Raw genomic sequence first — 10177 nt, forward strand, 5'->3', positions numbered from 1 at the left:
TTCTTTGAAACAACATCATTTCGACATTGTCTAAAAGAGGGGCAAATGTAGACACCTAAAAATGTCTCATTAATTCTACATTAATTATTCATCTATTTAATTAAGTAATTCTTTAATTATTTGATTAAACTAACTACTCCTTCTAATCATCGCCCTTCAACACTTCTAATTATTCTATTTCTATTCTCAAATCATTTTAATCAATTAACCATATCTCAATTATTAATTAAATATCAATTATTTAATTAATTATGATTTATTCCTTAGTTAAATAATCTTTATTATTTAATTAATTCAATCTCCTAAGTTTAAATAATTTTATTTAAATTATTTAAATTAATTAAATTAATCCTCCAAATCCCCAAATTATAATTTCATTTCATTTCTCCCAAATTTGAATTTCACTTCATTTCATCTAATTTCACATTTCCCCAAATCCAAATTTCAGTTAATTTCATGTGCATTTCAGCATTCGAATGACCAAATTCAAATCCAAATTGAAAATGAAAATCAAATTCAATTTCAAATTCCTACAACACATGCTAAATCAAAACTGATTGATCAAATCAGTTGTCTAACCAGTTAACTCAGTTAACTCATCAATCATCCTTTTTTAACTCCCAATCACCTTTTACTGACTAATCCATCTATTCAATCTTCTAATCAATCAATTCAGTCATCTCCCTAGTCTATTCAGTTCACTAATCAATCAAGTGAGTTGACTAATCCATCTATTCAATTCACTCTTCAATCAATCCAGTTGACTCCTCAATCAATTTAGTTAACAAATCAATCTATTGAGTTCACTAATTAATCAATTTCAGTTATCTCCCAATCAACAATTGAGTTCTATTTCTCACCCCCTTTGTGTTGAAAATCTATATATTCAACCTCTTTTCATCAATTCAAGCTAGCTTTTCTAGAATCATAGAATCACACTCTTCAATATTGTTGCTTATCTTATGCAAGAAATCAAGTGCAATACCTGAGAGCCACCTACATCAACAACAATGGAGAAGAGCAATGGAAACCTTTCTATGTCAATTGAGGGAGTCTTAGATAGATTATATCAATTTAATTGATAATTATCTTTATTTCATTGTTATTTAGGAGTAATAATTAGATTTAGAGTTGTGATTCACTCTTTGATAATCTGATTTATGCAATTTATGCCTATTTATTGTCTAAGTACAGTCATCACAACCTCGGACCGACAAGTTGAGTTCTAGAAGACTACCTTGCGTAAGTATTTCAAGACTAGCAAGAGTAATAACATGATTATCGAAGTTTATGTTAGCATTTAGACGATCTAACCCAACAAACCTACCACTAGCACCTTCTTCTACTTCAGACTGGACTACATATTGTGGTTCAACAGTAATAGGTTCGTCAAACAAAGTGTCGACATTCATGACAAAGTAGTCATAGTTTGGTGTCGAATAGGTAATGTCATAAATAGATCTTATTTCAGAGTGATCGAAGTTAGAAGATGAAGCCTATGACTCCTCTTCAAGTGGCTTAGTGAAAGCATGTATAGTATCAATATCAACATCTTTTATGCTAAAATTTCCTTCATGATTTGGGTCAATGATCACTTGTAGTTGACATACTTGTTGACATAAACTTGATGACTATGTTAGTCTTTGTCTTCTTTCCTATTTAGCTTCCTCTAGACTGATGACTGGTCCTGCTTGTCTAGCCTCCAATTCTTCATTTGTATTCCCATATCTTATTTTCTCTATTTCATTAGAGGGAGATACAGTAGGTGACGGATATTCTTGTGCTTTTCCTTCTTTTAGTTGTTGTTCATAATCTTCTTGTCTTTTTAGTCTAATTTCCTCTATTTTTCATTGTATCTTCAAGTGTATTATCTCTTGTGCTTTGTCTATGATACCATTAGTTTATTCAGGAGTTTCTTTGGTAGATGTGTCTGATAGAGGTTTTGGACCCCATTCATACTCATTCGAGTTAATTTCTGAATCCTCTACTTGCATTCTTCTCGTATATGTGACAGGAATGTTTAGTGGTGCAAACATGTCTTTATTTCCTTCCACCTCTTCTCTTATGTCTTCTAGAATATCTACTTCTTGTAGTGTTATTTATGATATAGTTGGAATTTGATTATAGGTTGCTTCTTCTCTCTTGATTGCCAATTCTTCTTGTTCTTTCTCATACTTGTCCTAAATTTGTTGAGTATTTACTTCTTGTGATGTTTGATGTAGAATCTTTTTCCTCCACTTCGGTAGGTTGTTGATGAGAATTGTGTTTTTTATTTGATGACTCTTCTAGATGGTATCTGAGTCTAGTTTGTAGCTTGATAGGTTTTATGATTCCTTCTTGGCGCTTTCCCAGAGGACCGGTACCTGAATATCCCATGCGTTGAATCATCTTATAGCTTGGACCATATTGTTTGGGGGAAATATCACAATGTTTCCCTTCTCTATTTTCACTCTCTTCTTTGAAAAGCCATTTAAGAATAGCTACCTCTTCTATTTCATCCACAAGGGAAGTAGAGCATTGTACAAAAATACCATCATAGATGACGTTTGTAGTTGAATTTTGTGGCTTCATAGCCTCAAATGGTTTTCCCAATTGGCTTGGTGATAGTGGAAGAGACATTAGTGAGAGTACAGGTTCTATCTTGTATCCATCCATGTCGATACCTATGAATTTCAATTTCTTTTCTAAGTCTTTCATCAAAGAATCTGAACTTTCAGTTGTACAGGCTGCTCTGTTATGAAGAACAAGGGTATCGGCACACTGTTTTAAAGCATTACAGGTGTAGGTTGTATCAGCAAGAACACTGACTTCAACTCCATCGTAGGGAAATTTCAAGAACTGGTGATAAGTAGATAGCATTGCTTGCATTTCAGGAATCCATGGTCTACCTAGCAAGATATTGTAGGATAGAGGAAGATCAAGCACCTGACAAATAGCATATGTTTCTATAGGTCCCACCATGATCGGTAATAGTACTAGACCCCTAGAGGTTCTTTCTTCTTCATCATAAGCTTTTAGTGTTATTTTCTTTGTTGTATCAATGACATTATCAGAAAATCCCAATTGCATTAGTAAATTGTAGGTAAAAATATTCAACCCAACACCTCCATCTATCAAAACACACTTGACTCAGTTCTTATATATCATATCTTCAGTGTGCAATGGCTAGTTATCTAGATGATTCAAAGAATTGTCATCTTCTTCAGAGAAGGACAGGTAGTGAGGTAAAGTCAGGTGACCCACCATAGATTGAAACCGACCCAAATCTAAGTCTTTAGGGACATTAGTAGCAAGCAAAGCTTTATCCAGAATCTCTCTATGAGTAGAAGAGATTTTAAGTAGTTCAAGAATGGAGATTTGAGCAGTAGTTCATTTTAATTATTTAACAATGTTATAACTAGAAGAAGATGATGAAGCTAGTTGTTTAGATTTAGTCATGATTGTATCTAGTTGTTTATTTGAAGAAATCAGTAGGTTTGATGTTGTCAATGGATTTGATGATGTCTAATCAAGAGAGGAGGAACTAGCTCCTTTGAGAGTAACCTTTTTTTTAGCGTGGTTCACGATATTCGTAGTTCGCATTTTGTTTTGTTTATCTTTAACTATGTTCACGTTGCAATATTTAGATTGGGAAGGTTCAAGCATGTTGATCACATTATCATCGTTGTCATAGGTGTAATTGACTTTGGCACCTCCCTTGGATTTTGAGGAATCGCCCTACTCATAGGCACGTAAGGGATCTTTGAAAGCTTTGTGATTAGCATTGGTTGCATGATTTCCAACAACAATTTTTCCAGCATCGATAAGGTCTTGAATCTCATGTTTGAGTTTCATGTCGTTATTTGTTGTATGAACCTTGTTTCGATGATATTCACAGTACTCATTTTCCCTCCACCATTTGGGTTTGACCTCAGGATCATATGGCTTGGAGTTGTCAGGCAATGTGATCATTTTATTTTCCAATAGAGTCTTAAAAGTTGACTCATAGGATTCTCCCAAAGGAGTAAAATCACACTTAGGTTTTGAAACCCAAGGCATCTCTTTAAACTACTCTTTTGATTTCTTAGGCTGGTTTTCTGTAGCGCTTTCAGCTACGTTGATGGCTTGTGTGCCGCTAGTCAGATTGAATACTACAGGTTTTGATTTTGGTTTGACATTATCAACCACTCCATTATTAACAACATTTATGTTATTATCTTTTCCATACTTCCAATATTTGTTCTTCTCTTCAAAACTAGAGCCTTGATGTATTTCTTTATAAAGTGATATATCTCCTTTCCTTACAATCACATCTTCCATTTCAAGAGCACTATCCACCATCTTGTTGAATGAAGGGTATACTTGCATTTGGATATTATATTTCAACTCAGGAATCAAATTATTGACAAAGATGTCCATCTTCTCAGAATCAGGAATAGGTCGTGAATATCTAGAGAACATCTTTCTCCAACACTGAAGGAAAGTGAGAAAAGGTTCTCCTGTCTTCTATTTGGTATTACAAAGCTTGATCGTTGTGACCAGATTACGATTTTTATAGGAGTATTATTGTAGAAAAAATTCAACCAGTTCTTCAAAAGATTTAATTCCCACAGGCAGGCTTGAAAACCATTCCATAGCTTGTCCTCCTAAACTTCTTGGAAAGAGGTGCATGAGATATGTTTGTTCATGCATGAACTCCATATTTAAAGCACAAAATTCTCAAACATGGTCTTGAGGATCTAAGTTACCGTCATATTTGTCAAACTTAGGAATCTCCATTCTTGAAGGAAATGGACGCATGTAAAGGTTCTTATCAAATGGGAACGAGCGGATCGTGTCCAAGGAATACTTTATAGATGATTTATCCTTGTTTTTCAATTCCTTGATTTCAGTTTGAAATGCTTGCAATTTTTTGTTTACCATCATATATTCTTCTTTATTTATAAGGCTTTCAATGTTATAATCAATGGAAAGTTTAGTGCCTTGTTTTGCCAACTCTAGAAAATTCTCTTCTTTTTCTCTGGCCATGATAATTTTCATCATCTTTTGGAAATTCTTATCATTTTGACAGTTATTTATAAAAGCCTCTGTAGGTTCAGAAGTTTTGGACTCGCTAGATGAGGAGTCACTTTTAGTAGCATGGGTGTAATATTATCACGAGTATTGTGTTTAGTGACTTCTCTTTCTTGCCTTTCTCCAGACATGGTGGGAGAGAAGGGTTGATAAAAAACTGGTATACTTGACAACAAAGGTTTGTCAGAGACGAGATCTTCTATAAAGAATGGATTAGCCTCCGATGAAAAGGGTTGTCCCTTACCTTTGGCAGTTGTCTTATGAGAACTTCTAGTTTGAATAGGCATTTACAATCAACGTGACCGAGAGCTAGGAGTGATACAGAAGTCAAGATTAAGTTGGAGCTAGTTGTTCGTTTGAGGTTTGATTAAGGAGATGAAGACCAAGTTTGGTTTTAGGAATCATCTATCCTGTATAAGATGTGATCTAAGCAGATTAGATTGATCAGATTGATGAGGGTTTGATTGTGTGTGTTAGGAAATAGGAAATCATCACAAGACAAGATAAACATAATGGCTCAATCACAAATGCATTCATTGCAATGAATCTATCCTAAGACACACTCAATAGAGACATGAAACAAAAAAACATTCAAAAGCAAAGATTATGCAAACCATAGGCATGATTTGAATGTTCCTTCATGCGGCTCCATTGTTCTTCTTTCCTCTCCAAATAACTTTGTTGTGGATCTCACCTACAAGTGCACACACAATTGAAAGCAAGTAGACAGGATTTTTTATCAAGAGTACTAGAAGCATAAATTCGATAGTCTGATTACCAATTATTAGCCTTGATTGATGAAGATCATCCAATTTATAGAAGAATTGGAGAGATGACAAGATTAGCATGATTCAATTCAAATGGAAATTGCAAATCAATTATGTCAATTATGACAAATTATGACAAATTATGCACCTTCTATGCAAAATTTGTTGATTGATCATTTATGACAAATTATGACAACTTCTATGTCAAAATTGATTGATTGTCAATTATGACAAATTTATGACAAATTGACATGTCATTTCCATGAATTTAGGAGAGAAATAGGAGGAAATTGAAATTAGGAATTAGAAAATTAAGAAATTAGGAAATTGATGGAATTTAGGAATTAGGTAAATTAATTAATAATCTTTCATTTATTAATTAATTCACAAAGAGGAATAATTAGCCAATTAAATGAACATTTAATTGCAATGAGAAGACTTAGGAGAAATAAATAATTTATTAATCCTAAAGGAGGAAATGACACACACAAGGTTAAATGATTAAATCATGAAACCCTAGAAGATGAATTAGGTCTTGAAAGATAATTGACTCGATCATGGTTTGATTTTGGATTGATAAATGACCAATGTGATAAATGATTTGATTGAGAAAATGCGCCAATTGATGAGGAACAATGACAAATTGATCCAAATTGACATGATTGAAGAGGACAAGGATCGATGACAAATCGATCGTAAAATGATGAGATTGACAAGTTGATAAGAGATTGACAAGATCGACCAAAATCATGATTAAAGATTGTTATCAACAAGACCAAATTCGAAAGCGAGACAAATGAAGAATGTAGAAGAATGACTCGATGTTCGCAAATGATAAAAACCAAGTACGAATCATAGAAGAAATGTTAATGCGACGCAAAAACCTAAAATGAGGCAATGCGCAAATGTTAAAGTATGACTTCGCAAGCGTTGACCATTTTTAGGTGTCTACATTTTGCCCCTCTTTGAGACAATGTGATTTTAAGCGTTGTTTCAAAGAACAATAATGAAAATACCCCAGACAATGATAATGACATATGCATGCCCCCTCGAGGAATTGGCCGGAAACATGTAGAAAAGAGGCCAATTGATCGATAAAAATGATAGAAGACGATAGGTTCGAACGGACTGCCAAGACTGACGGAAGAAATGTTAGTAAGAAGAAATTAGACAAAGGATAGTTAGAGATGAAGGAAAAACTTGCTTTCAGTAATGCACTTTGTAGGTGAGAACCTTTATTTTTATATAGCAAAATGGATGCATAGCATCATGGCATTGAAGGCCAGAGCTGAAATGCAACCCTTTTTGCAAAAGATAGACACATCACAAACAAACAACAATCATAACAGAAAAGAAACAGACCATGAACCATCCCGGTCACTCTAAATCACTCAGTGACATCATCGAGCAACATAGGAACATGACCGAAGCCAAAGATAAATCAATAAAAAGATAAGATGCACAAATTTCAACAAATCAAACAAACATCTTGATCTTCATTGTCAAAAGTTGAAAGTGCTGATAGGACGATCATGTTGTCTGGTTTTAGGGAATGTGGTACCCCGTCTAAGACAGGACACGGTCTGGTTTCGAGTATACCACACCCTGTATAAGACCCATGATATTAGTGACAAGGACAAATGATTTTGAGGTTGATTGATAAGACAATTTTCATCAATTTGAATGTCTGGTTTGAGTGAAAAGTTCATCTGTTTATGCATGATTTCAGTAAAGCACAATGCGCGATTGCATGTCGTTGGATGTATGCTCAGGGATCTGTCTTATGCACAGAAAGAGATCCTTTATTGCAAAATGCGTGTTTTTTTGGATTTTAATGTTTTTGAAATGTTTTTGTTCGTTTTTTCAGGACTTTTTATGATTTTTAGGGATTTTCATTTTTTCAATTTTTTTAAGAGATTTTTTCAGGACATTATATGATTTTTTTTGGATTATTTCAGGATGTTATTCAATTTTTATGATCTTTTTTCAGGATATTTTTAAATTTTTAAGATTTTTTCAAGACATTTTTAAATGTTTTTGAGATTTTTTTCAGGACTTTATTCGATTTTTTATGATTTTTTTAAGGACATTTTTAAATTTTTAAGAGACTTTTTTCAGGACATTTTTAAATGCAAAAGTTCCAGTGATCGATCATGACAAGGGAACGCACCCAATGTGCGTCGAAAAGACATACATAGACTGGGACCAAAACATATGGACAAAGAACCGGGGTATGTAAGACAATGATGTTGACCAATAACGAGCCTGGAATAGGACATCGGGTCAAGACAAAGATAGACATGAGAAACCGGCCGAGAAAAAGCATAGCTTAAAGGTCATGATAGATGACAGAGCAACGATCTCATTTTACACATGGCGCTTGTTTGCCAGGTTTTCACCAAGGTACTTGCCCCAAGCGCCTGTTTGCCAGGTTTTCACTAGAGGGCGAATCATTTTTCTTTGCTCTTTTTTTTTTTTCTTTTTCTTTTTTCTCTTTTTTTCATTTTTTTGTATTTTTCATTTTTTTCATTTTTTTGTATTTTTCTCTTTGTTTTCATTTTTTTGTATTTTTTAGGATCATATTTGAAGAAGTACTGATAGAAAATTATGCCCAGTACTTGCGAAGATGCATGCTATTTATAGGATCGGACAGAGGTTCACCTTCCGGGGTAGCAAGCTGATATGCCCCCGAGCCATATGCTGCAGTTACTATGAAAGGACCAACCCAATTAGGTTCAAATTTACCTTTGATAATGTCAGTAGACTGTGCATTCTTAGGGTTTGCCTTTAAAACCAGGTCTCCCACTTCGAAGTGTCGCCCTTTGACCTTATTATTATAAGAGCGACGGAGACAGTTTTGATATGCTTGCAAATGTGTCAGAGCTGTCTGATGTTTCTCATCTAACATCTCAAGCTGATGCAACCGAGAGACTCTGTGTGTCTCGTCATCAATCAGATGTTACAAGGAGACACGCAAGGAAGGAATCTCCACCTCCAAAGGTAAAATAGCTTCCACACCATACACCAAGGAATAAGGTGTTGCGCCAGTAGGTGTGCAGATAGAAGTGCGATAAGCCCATAGTGCTGGATTCAGCTGTACATGCCAATCTCGACCAGCATCATTGACAACCTTTTTCAAGATCTTGATAATGGTTTTATTTGATGCTTCAGCTTGACCATTCCCCTGTGGATAGTATGGACTAGAGAAACGGTGTTGGATATGAAACTTTGCACAAAGCTCTTTAACATCTTTATTCTTGAAAGGACGACCATTATCAGTGACTATGGCAAGGGGAACCCCATACCAGCATATGATATAATTCAGCAAGAATTTTGAAATTTGGACACCCGTGATATAGGTCATGGGGATAGCCTCAATCCATTTTGTAAAATACTCTGTGGCTGTAATGATGAACTTGTGTCCATTTGCAGAGGTCGGGTGAATCTTGCCAATAAGATCCAATCCCCATTGAGAAAAAGGCCACGGAGATATGACAGAATGAAGCTCTTGGGCTGGTGCATGAATGTAGTTTCCATGAATCTGGCATTTGTAGCACTTCTTAACAAAATCATGAACATCTTTTTCCAGAGTGGGCCAATAATACCCAGCACGAATCAACTTTTTAGCTAAGCTTAGACCATTGAAATGGCCCCCACATATACCATTGTGAACCTTGTGTAAAGCCATTTGTGCTTCGTCAGAATCCAAACACCTGAGGAGGGTATGGTCAAAGGAACGGTGGTAAAGGGTGTCGGCGATGATGACATATTTGGCTGTCTGTCGGATAAAGGCTCGGCATTGGTTAGTGGAAAGGTTGGGTGGTAAGGTTTGGGATTTCAAATATTGATAGACGTCATTGTACCATGGGGAGTTGGGACCAACAAGAACGCACATCACATCTGCTGTCGGAATGTCAAAAGAAGGAACTAGCAATTGTTCAACTAAAAATTCACATTTGTCCATATTGTTTGGCATATTCAACATGGAAGCAATCGTAGCCATCGCATCTGCCGACTTATTTTGCATTCTTGGAACTTGATTGAAATGGATAGCCATGAACTTGGTCTTGAAGAAATCTACCATATGCTTATAGGGAATAAGCTTTTCATCTTTTGTTTCGTAGTCATCATTCACTTGTCGGATGACTAATTGAGAATCTCCATAGACTTACAAATGCTTGACATTCCAGTGGATTGCTACTCGGAGTCCTCTAACCAATGCTTCATACTCGGCAATGTTATTGGTGCAGGGGAAAGTTATTCTGTAAGACTTTGGAATAGCATCACCTTGAGGGGTGACAAACAAGATGCCTACTCCGGACCCAAACTTGGTATGGGACCCATCAAAGTATAACTTC

The sequence above is a fragment of the Cryptomeria japonica genome, chromosome 7, assembly GCF_030272615.1.
Source record: "Cryptomeria japonica chromosome 7, Sugi_1.0, whole genome shotgun sequence".
NCBI classification, from domain to species: Eukaryota; Viridiplantae; Streptophyta; class Pinopsida; order Cupressales; family Cupressaceae; genus Cryptomeria; species Cryptomeria japonica.